Source organism: Pongo pygmaeus, chromosome 1 (genome assembly GCF_028885625.2).
Source record: "Pongo pygmaeus isolate AG05252 chromosome 1, NHGRI_mPonPyg2-v2.0_pri, whole genome shotgun sequence".
NCBI lineage: Eukaryota > Metazoa > Chordata > Mammalia > Primates > Hominidae > Pongo > Pongo pygmaeus.
The window spans coordinates 179,275,479-179,294,334 of NC_072373.2; the positions used below are offsets into that span (position 1 = coordinate 179,275,479).

Genomic DNA, 18,856 nt, shown 5'->3' on the forward strand with positions numbered 1-18,856 from the left:
ACATTGTCAGCCAGGCGCAGTGGCTCATGCCTGTAATCCAGCACTTTGGGAGGCTGAGGCAGGTGGACCGCTTGAGGCCAGGAGTTCAAGACCAGCCTGGCCAACATGGCAAAACCCCATCTCTACTAAAAATACAAACATTAGCTGGGGGTGGTGGCCCACACCTGTAATCCCAGCTACTTGGGTGGCTGAGGCACAAGAATCACTTCAACCTGGGAGGCAGAGGTTGTAGTGAACCAAGATGGCACCACTGTACTCCAGCCTGGGTGATAGAGTGAGACCCTGTCTCAAGAAAACAAAAAACCAAAATATCCCACAATGTCTAGTATCAGATGAGAAATTACCAGGCAAATGGAGAAGCAGAAAAATATGACCTTTAACCAGGAAAAAATCAATCAAAAGAAACACAGAAATGACAGAGATGATGGTATTAGCAGACACAGATTTTAGAACAGCTACTGCGAATACACTTCATAAGTCTGAGTAAGGTTGCTCTAAAAAAAAAGTATATTTATATAATAGTATATCTATCTGTCTATCTATCTATCTTAAAATGTAGGGCACAGGAACTGGCATTTTACTTGGTATAGGAATTTAATGAGAACCAAATAACAAAAATATCAGATCTCCTTTTGAGGCTGTGGATAATCAGGCTGTTCAGACAATCACCAATTCCAGTGCCTGTTATGTGTTAAATTTAGATAACTACCATTTAGATGCTAAAGCAAAAAGAGGAGATTCAAGTTTCTTAATGATGCTGTTGGTCTTTTTCTTATATTATTGTTTTGGTTTTGTGATTTTGGTGAATAATTTAAGTTCAAAGTCACCTGTGGCTTCTAAGGAGAAAAATAACATCCTGAAAGGCAGAAATTATTTGAAACATATTCTCACATGCCCCCTTTAGTTTTGTTTCTAGCAGCATGTCTGTAGACCTAAGCTAACCTGACATTGCAATAATCCATTAGGCTTTAAGGATTTTTAGTGAGTTTTTTATATTTAAGTCTTTTTATAGAATTATTTATAAAACTTTACCTAATTCTTGTTTTTGCTTCCTCAGAAACTCAGTTTTTATTACACCTGCCATCCTTTACTGGATTTTTCTTTTGTTGTTGACATTCTAGCAATGAGCATCATACTTCTATCTCCACCTTAAGAGATCAATGCAGAACGTAAAGCAGAAGCAGTGAACATGGAAGTGGCCGTGGGATTCAGAGATGACATTCACGTGTCTTTTTCTCTATAGAATTGAAGGATTGACATTTCTCAGTAACTACCTGGCAAAATATGTGTTTTCATAATGTTGAATTTGCCTCTTAGGGAAAAATGTTTCATAAAACACTTGAAAGATACTTATTTTGAAATTAATTATAAAACATTCATGTTTTTATCTTAGGACTGAATTCAAAGGGAAATGCTTCTTTGCCTTTTAAAAAATTGTTTGACTTTCAGCTTTCTGTAGTTACGATTAAAGCAGAAGTGATGGGTGCTCTTTCCTGGTTCTGCAATGCTTTACTTTGCCTACTAAGTGATTTACTTTCAAACCTCATAATCTTACTAAAAGAGATAATCTTACTAAACAGATAATCTTACTAAACAGATATCTTACAACAGATAATCTTACTAAAAGAGTTAACACGCATTCTGCTAAAAGGTGTTTTACTGTTTTCCATGAACAGCATTGTATGAACAATGTTTTATGAAATGCTGTCTTTTTGTCCTGTAGATTGCCATATCTGTTATGTAGTTATCATATTGTCAAGTCTTTTGTTTTTTTTCCTCTAAAAAATCCTCAGACTGGCCAGGTGCGATGGCTTACGCCTGTAATCCCAGCACTTTGGGAGCCCGAGGCAGGCAGATCACAAGGTCAGGAGACGGAGACCATCCTGGCTAACATGGTGAAACCCCGTCTCTACTAAAAATACAAAAAATTAGCTGGGCATGGTGGCACACACCTGTAGTTCCAGCTACTTGGGAGGCTGAGGCAGGAGAATCGCTTGAACCTGGGAGGTGGAGGTTGCAGTGAGCCAAGGTTGTGCCACTGCACTCCAGCCTGGGCAACAGAGCAAGACTCCATCTCAAAAAAAGAAAAAATCCTCAGACTCTGTGTCAATCTTCCATATTCTGAATATTATAATACTTTGGCTGTTTCTGTAGAAAGAGTACTTGCAAGTGTGTGTCTTGAAATACCCTCTTGTGTTTGTGTGATGTTAGGTTGTTAACTTGAGATCTTTCTAGCTTTCTGATGTGGCCATTTAGAGCTATAAATTTTCCTCGTAACATTGCTTTAGCTACATCCCAGAGGCTCTGGTACATTGTATCTTTGTTCTCATTAGTTTCAAAGAACTTTTTGATTTCTGCCTTAATTTCATTATTTACCCCAAAAGTCATTCAGGATTCTTTTTTTTTTTAGAGACAGAGCTTCACTGTTATCACTCAGGTGTGATCTTGGCTCACTGCACCTCCGCTTCCCATATTCAAGTGATTCTCCTGCCTCAGGCTTCCGAGTAGCTGAGATTACAGGTGTGTGGCACCATGCCCCACTAATTTTTGTATTATTAGTAGAGACGGGGTTTCACCACGTTGGCCAGGCTGGTCTTGAACTCCTGACCTCAGGTGATCCACCTGCCTCTGCCTCCCAAAGTGTTGGGATTACAGGCGTGAGCCACCGTACCCAGCCAATTGAGTGAATTTCTTAATCTTAAGTTCTAATTTGATTGCACTGTGGTCCAAGAGACTGTTTGTTATGATTTCAGTTTGTGTTTGTGTGCTTATGTGAGTTGTGTCTAAGAAGTCAGATAAGCTCTGGAAGCTTCGTTGTATGTATCTGCATATGACTGTGTATCTGGGTTATACTGGCAGGCAAAATTCTGCTCTTAGATGGGGTGGCTGAAAGATAAAGTTTCCTGAACTCTACTTGCTGTGTATGTACCCCCTTTGTACTTCAGCGAGGTGGTATCATCTACAACACTGCATTTCTTGTAATTGTGCTGTTGTTGGTATAAAGTCAAGTGCCTTCAATGCTTAAGGCTCAGACATTTTCCTTAAACTGATTTCAGGTCCTGTGAAAGTGTTTTCTACAACCTGTGTAACCAGTACTTTGTAAAACTTGTTTATACTTCAATAGTACCTGTGATTAAAAAAATTTTTTTCTTATTTTTGTTATTGCCTTTTCCCACATGTTCTAATACATAGTGATTTTTAAAGAAATATATACTATTTTGGCCAGGCGCAGTGGCTCACGCCTGTAATCCCAGCATTTTGGGAGGCCGAGGTGCGCAGATCATGAGGTCAGGAGATTGAGACCATCCTGGCTAACATGGTGAAACTCCGTCTCTACTAAAAATACAAAAAATAAGCCGGGCGTGGTGGCGAGTGCCTGTAGTCCCAGCTGCTCGGGAGGCTGAGGCAGGAGAATGGCGTGAACCCAGGAGGCAGAGCTTGCAGTGAGTGGAGATCGCGCCACTGCACTCCAGCCTGGGTGACAGAGCCAGACACCATCTCAAAAAAAAAAAAAAAAAAAAAAAATATATATATATATATATATATATGCTATTTTAATTTAGGTATCTTCAAACTTGAATTTGTCTGTGTGAAGCATTATAAAATGATACATTTCTCTCTCTCTCTCTCTTTTTTTTTTTTTTTTACAGGTGTGCACTACCACAGCCAGCTATTTATTTTTTGATTTTTTTTAATTTTTAGTAGATACAGGATTTCACTATGTTGGCCAGGCTGGTCTTGAGCTCCTGGCCTCAAGTGATCTGCCTGCCTTGGCCTCCTGGAGTGCTGGGATTACTGGCATGAGCCACTGCGCCTGGCCCTCGCTTTTATTCCTTTAAAAAGTAATTTACTATTTCAAGTAAAAATAATAATGATGTAGTGTGGTGTTTTAAACAAAAGTAACAGTAAAATGTATGACAACAGAGCACAAAGAATGGTGGGGGGAAATGACATATACTCTTGTAAGATACTTACACAATATACTATATGCACTAGATACAGCCATGCATTGCTTAACAACAGGAATATGGTTTGAGAAATGTGTCATTAGGCAATTTCATCATTGTCCAAACACCATGGAGTGTACTTACACAAACCTAGATGGTATAATCTACTACATACCTAGGCTATACAGCATATAGCCTACAGCTTCTAAGCTACAAAACTGCATAGCATGTTAATGTACTGCATACTGTACAAAATTATAACACAGTGGTAAATATTGGTGTATCTAAATGTATCTAAACATAGAAAAGGTAATATGTTGTGCTATTATGTTATAATGGGTACAACATCACTAGGCAACAGGAATTTTTCAGCTCCACTGTAATCTTATGGGACCATGGTCATATATGTGGTCCATTGTTGACTGAAAAATTATATGGTGCATTACTGTATACAAAATGTATACAAATATACTATAACAGCATTTTAAGGTAAACTACTATAACTCAAAGACATATCATACAATTATGGTGATAGGTCATTCTTTTCAATTCTCTTTCTTAGTTTCCACATCTGCTGGGAGGCGAATCAATATTGAAATAAGAACAGGGCATCATAGATTTTCTTTTGCCTGAAATCCAGCCATTAGATAAATTTACCACCCCTTCTTGCTTGCTAGGACCTAGAAGGGTAAAATTTTTAGATATTGGTTTGATCAATGGTTGGAGGCCTTTAGAGACTATAAAACTGGAACACTGCTTTCAAGATAGTAGGCTGATCAGGCGTGGTGGCGCATGCCTGTAATCCCAGCTACTCGGGTGGCTGAGGCAGGAGAATCATTTGAACCCAGGAGGAGAAGGTTGTGGTGAGCTGAGATCATGCCACTGCACTCCAGCCTGGGCAACAAGAGCAAAACTCCGTCTCAAAAAAAAAAAAGATAGTAGACTACGTATAAGAGTTGCCCTCAGTCATATGCTTGAGAAATAATTGAAAAACCACTGAAAAAAAGTAGAAAGTTCTGGTAATGACATAATTGCTTATACTGAATAAATTCTCCTGCAGATAACAATTATAAACTGAAGGGCCACTAAAACAGAGCAGAAGCTAGAGATTTGGCATTTGAAAGAAGGAAACAATAATACATTAGTTAAGATATATGTTTAATAGGCTTTCCCACTTAGGATATTCCTGACTTTCTGTAATACCTGGAGGCTAGATCTGAAAGCAGAAAGCTAGAGTGTTATTGACCTGAGGAGTTAGAAAAGGAATTTCAAACTGCGAGAGTGCCTGGAAATTAAGGAAGGGAGAAAATCCTAGAAAGGAGGGAGATGTGGATGTCAGAGCCCCAAATTTGTATATAAATGCCCCTCAAATCCTTGGCTCACTTTTGAACTGTACATGCATGGGTGAAAATCCAAGGGATCTGGAGAAAACAACAGCTGGGGACTGATAGAGCCAAGCAGACGCTTCAGCTGTTGTCAACCACAGTGGAGACAGACTTTAATCTTTAAAGACTTACTTGACTTGAATAAGAGGAAAAGCTCTAGCTCTGATAAATATGTCTGACTTGAGCTACCACAATATAGAATTGTGGCTCCTCAACCACTTCGCAGATTTGAGCCAGTTCACAGACCCAGATTCCTTTGGATAAAGAATGGGTTTTGAAGAAAGACCCTGTCTCTCTGTTTAAAATTTACACTGTAAATCTTTCTCCCAGGCTCTCCACAAAAGCTTTGCAGCCATTTACGAGTGACAGTATATTAGGCTAAGGGAAATAAAAACTAGATTTTTCTTATGGATTACTAGATAATGGCTGTGAACTGACATAATTCCTGGAGACCTAAAATGTCACAGTGGTCTTCTAGTCAAAATAGAGGCTTATGGAGGTCAGGTTATTAATGGAGTTTTGGTTTGGGTTCATCTCTGTGGGCCCATGGTTATTACTCCAGTTCCAGAATGTGTATTTGAAATAAACATACTTAGCAAATGGCAAAATCTCCACACAGGTTCCCTGACCCGTGGAATGAGGGTTATTGTGGTAGCAAATGCCAAATGGAAGTCACTAGAATGGTTTTCCCTTTCACAATAGTAAACCAAGAGCAATACCACATAGATTGTAGTGATTAGTGTTGCTTAAGGGATGCAGAGGCAGTGATTTCTGCCACATCTTCTTTCAACTTGCCTATTTGGTCTGTGGAGAAAATAGATCTTACAAAATGAAAGTAGATTGTTGCAAATGTAATCATGTGGTTCTTCCAACTACAGCCACTGTTTCAGGCATTGATTCATTGCTGGAGCAAAGAAACACATTGTTTTGAATCTGTTATCCAGCTACTCCACTGGCAAATGCTTTTCTCTCTCTTCCTGTTATTATAGACTACAAGTAGTAGTTTTATTTCACCTTGAAGGATCAGCACTGCACCTTCACTGTTCTACCTCTCTAACCCTCCGTTATGTTATAATCTGGTCCAAATGGGCCTTGATCCTCTCTACTGCACAGGACACCATAGGATATTTTTGAGATCATCCTGACTGGAACTGGTGAGCAAGAATTACTAGCTTCTCTAAACAAGTCAATGATATAATGTGTGCCAAATGGTGGAAATAAATACCAAAAAATTCAAGGGACTGTTGCCTCAGTAAAATCACTAGGCATCCCGTGGTCTGGAGCATGTTCAGATATCCCTTCCAAGGTGAAAGACTAATTGCTGCATCTGACTCCACCAACCACCAAGTGGCACAATGTTCAGTGTGGGCTGCTTTGGATATTAGAGGCAACATATACTTAGGCACCAAGAGGCGCAAGGTCTAGTGGGCTTCTTTGGATATGGGAGGTAACATATACTTCTTTAACTGTGCTACTCTGACTCATTTACGGAGTAACCTGAAAGAGTTCTTCTAGTTGTGAGTGGGGCCCAGAAGAATAGAACACTCTGCAACAGGTCCAGGCTGCCATGTCAGTGGTTCTGCCACATGGGCCATATGACCCAGCATATCCATGCTTCTTGAAATGTCTATAGCAGATAGGGATGCTATAATGGAGACTTTTGCAGTCCACTATTGGTAAATCAGAGCCTATAGAATTTGAAGCAAAGCTATGTTCTCTTCTGCCAATAATTGTTATCCTTATGGCTTGCTATTAAACTACTAGAAACTTAACATATGACCATGGTCACCAAGTTACTACATGAGTTGAGCTGTTTACCATGAAGTGAATGTTGTCTGATCCATCAAGACATAAAGTTAGGCGTGTAGATATGCACTCAGTCAGTAAGTGGAATTGGGACATAATTGGCTTTGAGCATATTCTGAAGGCATAAACAAATTGCACAAGGAAATGATTAAGAGATCCATGGCTCTTGGTCCTATTACATGACCTTCTCTTTCTCAACACATATCAATGTCATCAAGTAGAGTTTCTTGTCACCAGTTGACTGAAGAAGAATATACTTGAGCTTGGTTTACAGATAGTTCTGTATGATATGCCAGCATCTTCTGAAAGTTCACAGCTGGAACACCGCAGTCCTGCTAAGGTATGGCCCTGATAGGCATTGGTGAAAGAAAATCTTCTAAGTAGGTATAACTTTGAGCAGTGCACTTGATGTAGCCTGAAAGGATAAATATTCAGAGATACAGATCTCTACTGATTCATCGGCATTAGCTATTGGTTTGGCTGGAGGGTTGGAAACTTGTAAAAAGTACAATTAGAAAACCAGTGACAGCCGGGTGCAGTGGCTCACGCCTATAATCTCAGCACTTTGGGAGGCCAAGGCAGGCAGATCACCTGAGGTCAGGAGTTCGAGACCAGCCTGGCCAATGTGGCAAAACCCTGTCTCTACTAAAATACAAGAAATTAGTGGGGTGTGGTGGCGGGCGCGTGTAATCCCAGCTACTTGGGAGGCTGAGGCAGGAGAATTGCTTGAACCTGGGAGGCGGAGGTTGCAGTGAGCTGAGATTGTGCCATTGCACTCCAGCCTGGGCGACGGAGTGAGACTCTGTCTCAAAAAAATAAAATAAAATAAAATAAATAAAATAAAATAAAATAAAATAAAAATAAATAAAAAAGTAAATAAATAAAATAAAATAAGAAAAGAAAATCAGTAACAAGGAATCTGAGGAAGCTGTATGTAGATAAATTTCTGAGTGGGTACAGAGTGTGAAGATAAATTTGAGCCCCATTTAGAAGCTCCTCAATGAGGAACATCAGAAGATGTTAATAGTCAGGTAGATAAGATGATCCAGTCCATGAAGTCAGTTACCTTCTTTCAACAGTCACCCTTGTCCTTGCTCAGTAGACTCCTGAACAATGTGGCCATAGTGGAAGGGATGGCGATTACTCATGGGTTAGCAATATGAACCTCCACTCTCTAAAGCTGATATGACTATAGCAACTTCTGAGTGCCCAACCTGCCAACAGCGGATACCAACACTAGTTCTCCATTTCCTGAGGGTGTGGAGGGGGTGGGGGAGTTGAGTCAGCCACCTGCAGCCAGATTGATTATACTGGACTGCTTCCACCATGCAAAGGCATCTTTATTCTTACTGGAATATACCCTGACTTTGGAAATGGATTTGCCTTCCAAGACCACATTCCATGGACTTCAGAGCACTTCATTTACCATCATGGTATTTTGAAAGGATTGCTTCTGACCAGAAAATAATTTTACTTTACATCAAATGAGGTGTGTCAGTGGGTTAATGCTCACAGAATTCACTTGTCTTACCATGTTTCCCATTACCCTGAAGCAATAGCCTAATACAATAGTAAAAGGAGTTTTGAAGACTCATTTATAGTGCTGGCCGGCTGGCAATACTTTGCAGGGCCCAGGAAATGTCCTCCAGGATGTGGTACATGCTCAGCTACCAAGATATGGTGCTGCCTGTCTCATGGCCAGGATTCTCAGGCCCAAGACACAAGGGTGACTCCTCTCACTATTACTCCTAATAATCCAGTAGTGAATATTTTGCTTTCTGTCTCAGCTATGTGACCAGTTACAGAAATAACGATGGTAGCAATTATAGCTATTTCAGTCTTACTTTGAAGTGTGTTTGTATATATTTTAACCAATTCTTTTTCTTTTCTTCTCCTATGTCATTTCCTTACTATCTAACATCTGTTAATAGTGGTTAACCAAGCATCTCATTACTTAGGTTAACAGAATGTAAATAGACATCTGTGACTCACTAGATGAGAAACAAACGTCACCCAAAGACAGATAAGGGGATTTTGTATCCTCTTTTAGCAAGAGAGTTGATACTTTTTTGTTGTTATAAAAGAGGTTCTGAGGCCAGGCATGGTGGCTCACACTTGTAATTCCAGTACTTTGGGAGGCCAAGGCGGGCAGATGGCCTGAGGTCAGGAGTTTGAGACCAGTCTGGCCAACATGGTGAAACCTCATCCTACTAAAAATACAAAAATTAGCCAGGCATAGTGGTGCATACCTGTAATCCCAGCTACTCAGGAGGCTGAGGCAGGAGAATTGCTTGAACCTGGGAGGAAGAGGTTGCAGTGAGCTGAGATCACGCCACTGTACTCCAGCCTGGGCGACAGAGTGAGACCCTCTCTCAAAAAAAAGAAAGGTACTGTATCATGTCTGATGAATGCATGATTTTGCTATTTTTATTGTATATATTTAGAGTGTATAACATGATGTTTTGCTGTACTTATCTTGATCTACATATACACAGTGAAGGGATTACCACAGTCAAGCAAATTAATATACCCATTATCTCATACATTTACCTTTTCTCCTTTTTTTTCTGGTTATGGTAAGAGTACTTAAAACCTACTCTTTTGGCAAATTATCAGTATAAAATATTATTAACTATAGTCCTCATGTTGTACATTAGATCTGAGACTTATTCATCACACATAACTGCAACTTTGTATCCTTTGATATACATCTTCCCATGACTCACCCCTGCCACTGGTAACCACCATTCTACTCTTTGTATGTATTGTTTGTTTAATATTCCATATATAAGTGAGATCATGTAGTATTTTTCTTTCTGTAACTGCCTTGTTTCACTTGGCATAATGTCCTCCAAATCCATCCATGTTGTGGTAAATGACAGGATCTCCTTCTTTTTTAAAGCTGAATAATATTCCTGTATATAATATACATAATAATCCTATATAATATACATATTATATACTTATGTATTCAGTTTCATTCTTCTACCTGTGGCTTGCCAGTATTCCCAGCACCATTTATTGAATAGGGTGTCCTTTCCCCACTTTATGTTTTTGTATGCTTTGTCAAAGATAAGTTGGCTGTACATATTTGGCTTTATTTCTGGGTTCTCAATTCTGTTCCCTCGTCTACATGCCTATTTTTATACCAGTACCATGATGTTTTGATAACTATAGCCTTGTAGTATAATTTGAAGCTGGGTAACGTAATGAATGCTTCCAGATTTGTTCTATTTGCTTAGTTTTGCTTTGGCTATGTGGGCTTTTTTTTGTTTCCATGTGAATTTTTTTCTTTCTTTTTTCTTTTTTTTGAGACAGAGTCCTGCTCTGTCACCCGGGGTGGAATCTTGTGTCTCAACCTTGGCTCACTGCAACCTCTGCCTCCCGGATTCAAGCGACTCTCTCACCTGAGCCTCCCAAGTAGTTGGGACTACAGGCTCACACCACCACACCTGGCTAATTTTTGTATTTTTAGTAGAGACAGGATTTCACCATGTTGGACAGGCTGGTCTCAAACTCCTGACCTCAAGTGATCCGCCCACCTTAGCTTCACAAAGTGCTAGGATTACAGGCGTGAGCCACTGTATCCAGCCTGGTTCCATATGAATTTTCGGGTTGTTTTTTCTAGTTCTGTGAAGAATGATGATGGTATTCTGATGGAAATTGCATTGAATCTGTAGACTCCTTTGGGCCGTATGGTCATTTTCATGATATTGATTCTATCCATCCATGAGCATGGGATGTGTTTCCATTTGTTTGTGTCATCTGTGATTTCTTTCAGCAGTGTTTTGTAGTTTTCTTTGTAGAGATCTTTCACCTCCTTGGTTAAGTATATTCCTAAGTATTTTAATTTTTTTTGCAGCTGTTTTAAAAGGGATTGAGTTCTTGATTTGATTCTCAGCTTGGTTGCTGTTTGTGTATAGCAGTGTTACTGATTTGTGTACATTGATTTTTTTTTTTTTTTGAGACAGCGTCTCACCCTGTTGCTCACTGCAACCTCTGCCTCCTGGGTTCAAGCAATTCTCTTGCCTCAGTCTCCCAAGTAGCTGGGATTACAAGTGTCTGCCACCACATCTGGCTACTTTTGTTGTATTTTTAGTAGAGATGGGGTTTTACCACGTTGGCCCACTGGTCTCGAACTTCTGACTGCAAGTGACCTGCCTGCCTCGGCCTCCCAAAGTGCTGGGATTACAGGCATGAGCCACTGCACCTGGCTTGTATGTTGATTTTGTATACTGAGACTTTACTGACTTCATTTCTTGGGTCTAGGAGCTTTTTGGATGAGTCTTCAGGGTTGTTTTTTTTTTTTGTCTGTTTTGTTTTGTTTTTGTTTTTGTTTTGGAGATGGAGTCTTACTCTGTTGCCCAGGCTGGAATGATCTTGGCTCACTGCAACCTCTGCCTCCCAGGTTCAAGCTATCCCCCTGCCTCAGTCTCCAAAGTAGCTGGGACTACAGGTACATGCCACAACGCCTGGCTAATTTTTTGTATTTTTAGTAGAGATGGGGTTTCACCACGTAGGCCAGGCTGGTCTCAACCTCCTGACCTCAGGTGATCCACCTGCTTCAGCCTCCTAAAGTGCTGGGATTACAGGCATGAGCCACTGTGCCCGGCCTGGGTTATCTAGGTATACAATCATATCATTGGCAGATAGCGACAGTTTGACTTCCTCTTTTCCAATTTGGATGCCCTTTATTTCTTTCTGTTGTCTGATTGCTCTGGCTAGGACTTCCAGTACTATGCTGAATAGAAGTGGTGAAAGTGGGCATCCTTGTTGTGTTCCAGTTCTCAGGGGAATGCTTTTAACTTTTCCCCATTCAGTATGATGTTGACTGTGGGTTTGTCATAGATGGCTTTTATTACTTTGAGGTATGTCCCTTCTATGCCAATTTTTTTTTTTTTTTTTGACAGAGTCTCGCTCTGTCACCAAGCTGGAGTGCAGTGGCATGATCTCGGCTCACTGCAGCCTCTGCCTCCCGGGTTCAAATGATCCTCCTGCCACAGCCTCCCGAGTGGCTGGGACTACAGGCACGCACCACCACGCCCAGCTAATTTTTTGTATTTTTAGTAGAGATGGAGGTTTCACCATGTTGGCCAGGATGGTCTCGATCTCTTGACCTCATGATCTGCCTGCCTCAGCCTCCCAAAGTGCTGGGATTACAGGCGTGAGGCACTGTGTCCGGCCCTATGCCAATTTTTTGAGGGTTTTTAATCATAAAAGGATGCTGGATTTTATCAGATGTTTTTTCTGCATCGATTGAGATGATCATATGATTTTTGTTTTTAATTATGTTTATGTGATATATCACATTTATTGATTTGCATATAGTGAACCATCCCTGCATCACTGGTGTAAACCCCACTTGATCATGAAGTATTATCTTTTTCATATGCTGTTGGATTCTGTTAGCTAGTATTGATGATTTTCTGCATCTATGTTCATCAGTGATATTGGTCTGCAGTTTTCTTATTTTGTTATGTCCTTTCCTGGTTTTGGTATTAGGGTGATACTGGCTTCATAGGATGATTTAGGGAGGATTTCCTTTTTATCTTTTGGAATAGTTTCTGTAGGACTGGTATCAATTCTTCTTTGAACGTCTGATAGAATTCAGCTGTGAATCCATTTGGTCCTGATCATTTTTTGTTGTTGTTGGCAATTTTTTTTTTTTTTTGAGACAGAGTCTCACACTGTCACCTGGGCTGGAGTGCGGCTGCGTGATCTCAGCTCACTGCAACCTCTGCCTCCTGAGTTCGAGCGATTCTCCTGCCTCAGCCTCCCAAGTAGCTGGGATTACAGGCATCCGCCACTATGCCTGGCTTATTTTTTTGTATTTTTGGTAGAGACAGGGTTTCACTATGTTGGCTGGGCTGATTTCGAACTCCTGACCTTGTGATCTGCCTGCCTCGGTCTCCCAAAGTGCTGGGATTACAGGAGTGAGGCACCGTGGCTGGCCAGCAATATTTTTTAAAAACTACTGATTCAATCTTGCTGCTTGTTGTTGGTCTGTTCAGGGTTTCTATTTCTTCCTCATTTAATCTGGGAAGGTTGTATATTTCAAGGAATGCATTCATCTTCTCTAGATTTTCTAGTTTGTGTACATAAAGGTGTTCATAGTAGCCTTTGAATGATCTTTTGCATTTCTGTGGTAGCAGTTGTAATATGTCCAGTTTCATTTTTTTACTCTTTCATTTGTCAATGGGCACTTTGGTTATTTCCATATGTTGGTTATTATAAATAATGTTTGTAATGAACATGGGGGTGTAGATATCTTTACTAGGGGTTATTTCATTTCCTTTGGGTATATACCCAGAAGAGGCATTGCTGGATCATATAATAGTTCTATTTTCAGTTTTTAAAGGAATCTCCATACTGTTTTTCACACTGGCTGCACCAATCTGCACTCCCACTAACAGCATACAAGGGTTCCCTTTTCTCTGTACCTCAGCAGACACTTACTTTTTCTTTTTTTGATAAAAGTCTTCCTAACAAGCATCCGATGATATTTCATTTCATTGTTATTTTAATTTGCATTTCCTTGATGATTAGTGACGTTGAGCACCTTTTCTTATACCTGTTGGCCATTTTATGTCTCCTTTGAAGAAAGTCTATTCAGGTCCTTTACCCATTTTTAAATTAGATCATTCTTTTTTTATTTTTAGCTATTGAGCTGTTTAAGTTACTTATATATTTTGGGTATTCTCCCCTTATCTGATATATGGTTTGCAAATATTTTCTGCCAATCCATAGGCTGCCTTTTAATTTGGTTGATTATTTCCTTTGCTGTGTAAAAGCTTTTAAGTTTGATGTAGTCCCACTTGTTTACTTTTGCTTTTGCTGCTTGTGCCTATGGTGATCTATCCACAAAATCATTGCTGAGAACAATGTCAAGGAGCCTTCCCTCTATGTTTTCTTCTAGGAGTTTTACAATTTTAGGTCTAATGTTTACATCTTTAACACATTTTAAGTTTATTTTTGTATACGATGTAAGATAAAGATTCAGTTTTATTCTTTTGCATGTGGATATCTTGTTTTCCCAACATAATTTATTAAAGAAACTATCCATTCCCCCGTGGTATCTTCTTGGTGCCCTTGTTGAAAACTAGTTGACCATATACGCCTGGGTTTATTTATTAGCTCTCTATTCTGTTCCATTTGTTTATGTGTCTGTTTTTATGCCAGTACCATATTTTTTTGATTACTATAGTTTTATGGTAGATTTTGAAGTAAGGCAAGGTAATGCATCCATCTTTGTGCATTTTGCTAAAGATTGCCTTGACTGGCCAGGCGCAGTGGTACACACCTGTAATCCCAGCACTTTGGGAGGCCAAGGTGGGTGGATCACTTGGGTTCAGGAGTTTGAGACCAGCCTGGGCAACATGGAGAAACCCCATCTCTACTAAAATACAAAAATTAGCCAGTCTTCTGGCACATGCCTATGGTCCCAGCTTCTCTGTAAATTGGAGGCAGGAGGATCATTTGAGCCAGGGAGGTGAAGGTTGCAGTGTGCCGGGATTGTGCCACTGCACTCCAGCCTGGGTGACAGAGCGAGACTCTCTTTCAAAAAGAAAAAAAAAGAAAAGAAAAAAGATTGACTTGGTTATTAGGGGGCTTTTGTGATTTCATATTAATTTTACGATTTTTTTTTCTATTTTTGTGAAAAGTGATATTGAGATTTTGATAGAGATTGCATTGACCAGTACTGGTCCATGGCCTGGGGGTTGGGGACTCTTGGATTAAAGGCTTAAATGTAAGACCTAAAACTATGAAACTAATAGACAAAAACATTGGAGAAACACTCTAGGACACTGGTCTAAGCAAAGATTTTTTTGGGTAAGACCTCAAAAGCACAGGCAACAAAAGCACAAATAGGCAAATGGGATTGCATCAAGCCAAAAAGCTTCTGTTGCAGTAAATGAAACAATCAATAAAGTGAAGAGACAACCTACAAAACGGGAAAAAAATTTGTAAGCTATCAATACAACAAGGGATTAATAACCAGAATATGTAAGAAACTCAAACAGCTCAACAGTAAAAGAAAAAAATGATTAAAAAATGAGCTAAAGACCTGAATAGACATTTCTCAAAACATACAAATGGCCAACAGGTATATTTAAAAATACTCAGTATTACTCATCATCAGGAAAATGCTAATCATAACCACAATGAGATATTATCTCACCATAGTTAGAATGGCTATTATAAAAAGGACAAAAAAAAAAACACATGCTGTTGAAAATGCAGAGAAAGGAGAACTATTGTAGACTGTAGTAGGAATGTAAAGTAGTACAAGCACTGTGAAAAACAGCATGGTGTTTCCTCCAAAACTTAAAGACAGAACTGCCATATGATCCAGCAATTCCACTGCTAGGGATATATCCAAAAGATGGGAAATCTGTATACTGAAGCCTACCTGCACTCCTGTGTTTATTGCAGCACTAGCACTATTCACAATAGCCAAGAGATGGAATCAACCTAGGTGTCCATTGAAGGATGAATAAATAAGAAAATGTGGTATATATACACAATGGAATATTATTCAGCCATAAAAAAACAAAATCCTGTCATCACAGCAACATGGATGGAACTAGAAATCATTATGTTAAGTGAAATAAGCCAGGCACAGGGAGACATTTCATGTTCTCACTCATTTGTGAGAGCTTAAAAAGTGGATCTAACGGAGGTAGAGAGTGGAATGGTGGTTACCAGAGGCTGGGAAAGGAATGGTTGAGAGGGGGGTGAAGAGAAGTTGGTTAATAGCTACTAACATGTTTGCTAGTAGAGTAGGGTGACTATAGTTAACAACAATGTATTACGTATTTCAAAATAGCTAAGAAGTATAATGTTCCCAGCACAAAGAAAAGATAAATGTTTGAGGTGAGGGATGTCTCAATAATGTTAATTTGATCCTTACACATTGTATACGTGTATCAAAATACTAAAATACCCCAAATGTGTATAATAATTGTGTATTAATAAATATACAAAAATTCTAAGTTTTAGTTTGGTTCATCTTTTCTATTGTTTTTCTAGTATCGATTTATTTCTTCTCTGATCTTTATTTCATTTCTTCTACTAACTTTGGGCTTAGCTTGTTCTTCTTTTTCTAGTTCCTTGAGGTATAACATTAGCTTATTTATTTGAGATCTTTCTTCCATTTTAATGTAGGTGTTTATTGCTATAATCTTCCCTCTTATAACTGCTTTTGTTGAATCCCATAACTTTGGGGATATTTTGTTTCTATTTAGCTCATCTCAAGATATGTTTGTATTTCCATTTTGATTTCTTCTTCGACGCATTGGTTGTTCAGGAGCACATTGTTTAATTTACACATAGTTGTGAATTTTCCAAATTTACTCCTGTTTGTTGATTTCTAGTTTCATGCCATTTTGTCCACAAAATATACTTGATTTGATTCAAATCTTCTTAAAGATGTTAAGACTTGGTTCAGGTGGGTCCTAGCAGTGGTGTCTTCTGAGGCTCTCTGTGCCCTCTTCTTTTCACTTCCGGAAACATGGCTTCATGGGTGGCCGTCTCTGATGGCGTCATCAAGGTGTTCAAGGACATGAAGATGCGTTAAGTCTTCAACACCAGAGGAGGCGAAGAAGCGCAAGAAGGTGGTGTTCTTCTGCCTGAGTGAGGACAAGAAGAACATTATCCTGGAGGAGGGCAAGGAGATCCTGGTAGGCGATGTGGGCCAGACTGTCGACAACCTCTACGCCACCTTTGTCAAGATGCTGCCATATAAGGACTACCGCTACGCCCTCTATGACACAACCTACGAGACCAAGGAGAGCAAGGAGGAGGACCTGGTGTTTATCTTCTGGGCCCCTGAGTCTGCGCCCCTTAAGAGCAAAATAATCTATGCCAGCTCCAAGGACGCCATCAAGAAGAAGCTGACAGGGATCAAGCATGCATTACAAGCAAACTGCTACGAGGAGGTCAAGGACCACTGCACCCTGGCAGAGATGCTGGGGGGCAGTGCCGTCATCTCCCTGGAGGGCAAGCCTTTGTTAGCCCCTTCTGGCCCACTGCCTGGAGCATCTGGCAGCCCCACACCTGCCCTCGGGGGTTGCAGGCTGCCCCCTTCCTGCCAGACCAGAGGGGCTGGGGGGATCCCAGCAGAGGGAGGGCAATCCCTTCCCCCCAGTTGCCAAACAGAACCCGCACCCCCTGGATTTTCCTCCTCCCTCCATCCCTGACGGTTCTGGCCTTCCCAAACTGCTTTTGATCTTCTGATTCCTCTTTGGTTGAAGCAGACCAAATTCCCCCCAGGAACTCCAGTTGTGGAGTGGCCTGTATTTTTTTTTAACAACACCCCTACTCCCCACCTGTTCCTCCCCCTTCCCATGCTGCCAACTTCTAACCGCAATAGTGACTCTGTGATTGTCTGTTTAGTTCTATGCATAAATGGAATGTTGTGGAGATGACCCCTCCCTGTGCCGGCTGGTTCCTCTCCCTTTTCCCCTGATCATTGCTACTCATGGAAGCAGGGCCAGCAAGGGATCTTCGATTTAAAAAAAAAAAAATACAATAATAAAAAGGCTAAAAAAAAAAAAAAAGATGTTAAGACTTGTTTTGTGGCCAAATGTGATCTTTCTGGAAAATGTTCCATGTGCTGAGGAAAAAAATGTGTATTTTGCAGCAGTTGGGTGAAATGGTCTGTAACTGTCAGTTAGGTCTATTTGGTCTAGTGTATAGTTTAACTTTGTTCATTTTCTGTCTGGATGGTCTGTTCACTACTGAGAGTGGGGTACTAAAGTCACCTACTATTACTGTACTGAAGTCTATGTCTTCCTTTAATTCTATTAATGTTTGCTTTATATACTTGGGTGCTCCACTATTGGGTGCATAGATATTTATAATTGTTATATTCTCTCACTGAATTGACCTCTTTTAATCATTATATATTTCTTTGTCTCTTTTTACAGTTTTTTGACTTAAAGTCTATTTTGTCAGATTTTAATATAGCTACCCGTTCTCTTTAGTTTCCATTTTCATAGAAAAATTTTTTCCATCTCTTCACTTTCACTTTCCATCTTTTCACTTTCACTGTGTCCTTAAAGCCAAAGTGATTCTCTTGTATGTAGCATATAGCTGAATCTTGTGTTTCTTTTAAATTCATTCAGCCACTCCATAGAATTTAATCCATTTACATTCAAGGTAATTATTCATAGATAAGGGCCTGCTACTGCTATGTTATTCGTTGTTTTCTGGTTACTTTGGTTTTCTTTTTTGAGACAGGGTCTTGCTCTGTTGCCCAGGCTGGAGAAGGGTGGCATGACCTTGGCTCACTGAAGCCTTGACCTCCTGGGCTCAAGTGATCCTCCTGCCTCAGCCCCCGAGTATCTGGGACTACAGGTGTGTGCCACCATGCCTGGCTAATTTTTAAATATTTTGTAGAGATAAGGTTTGCCATCTTGCCCACGCTGGTCTCAAACTCCTGAGCTCAAGCAATCCACCCACCTTTACCTCCCAAAGTGCTGGGATTACAGTTGTGAGCCACCGTGCCTGGTGTTTATGATTACTTCATTGATCTTTTGCTCTCTTCTTTCTGTTTTGCTGTTTTCCTTTGTCACTTGATGATTTTCAATAATCGTATGCTTTGATTCCTTTCTCTTCATCTTTTGTGTATTTGTATAGGTGTTTTCTTTGTGGGTACTGTGAGGCTTACATACATCTTATAGTTAAAACAAGTTATTTTGAGCAAAAAACAACTTA

General features: G+C 40.0%; 1 protein-coding gene and 1 pseudogene across 1 annotated transcript in view; one reads left to right on the top strand and one right to left on the bottom strand.

Moving 5' to 3' along the window:
• Window positions 1-16,241: 16,241 nt before the first annotated feature.
• Window positions 16,242-18,856, bottom strand: part of C1H1orf185 (chromosome 1 C1orf185 homolog) — a 57,317-nt gene continuing 54,702 nt past the window's right edge. The window contains exon 6 of the transcript XR_008494772.1: window positions 16,242-16,767. The gene's annotated coding sequence lies outside the window, so the exon portion shown is untranslated. The remainder of the gene's footprint in view (window positions 16,768-18,856) is intronic.
• Window positions 16,650-17,347, top strand: LOC129044677 (cofilin-1-like; annotated as a pseudogene).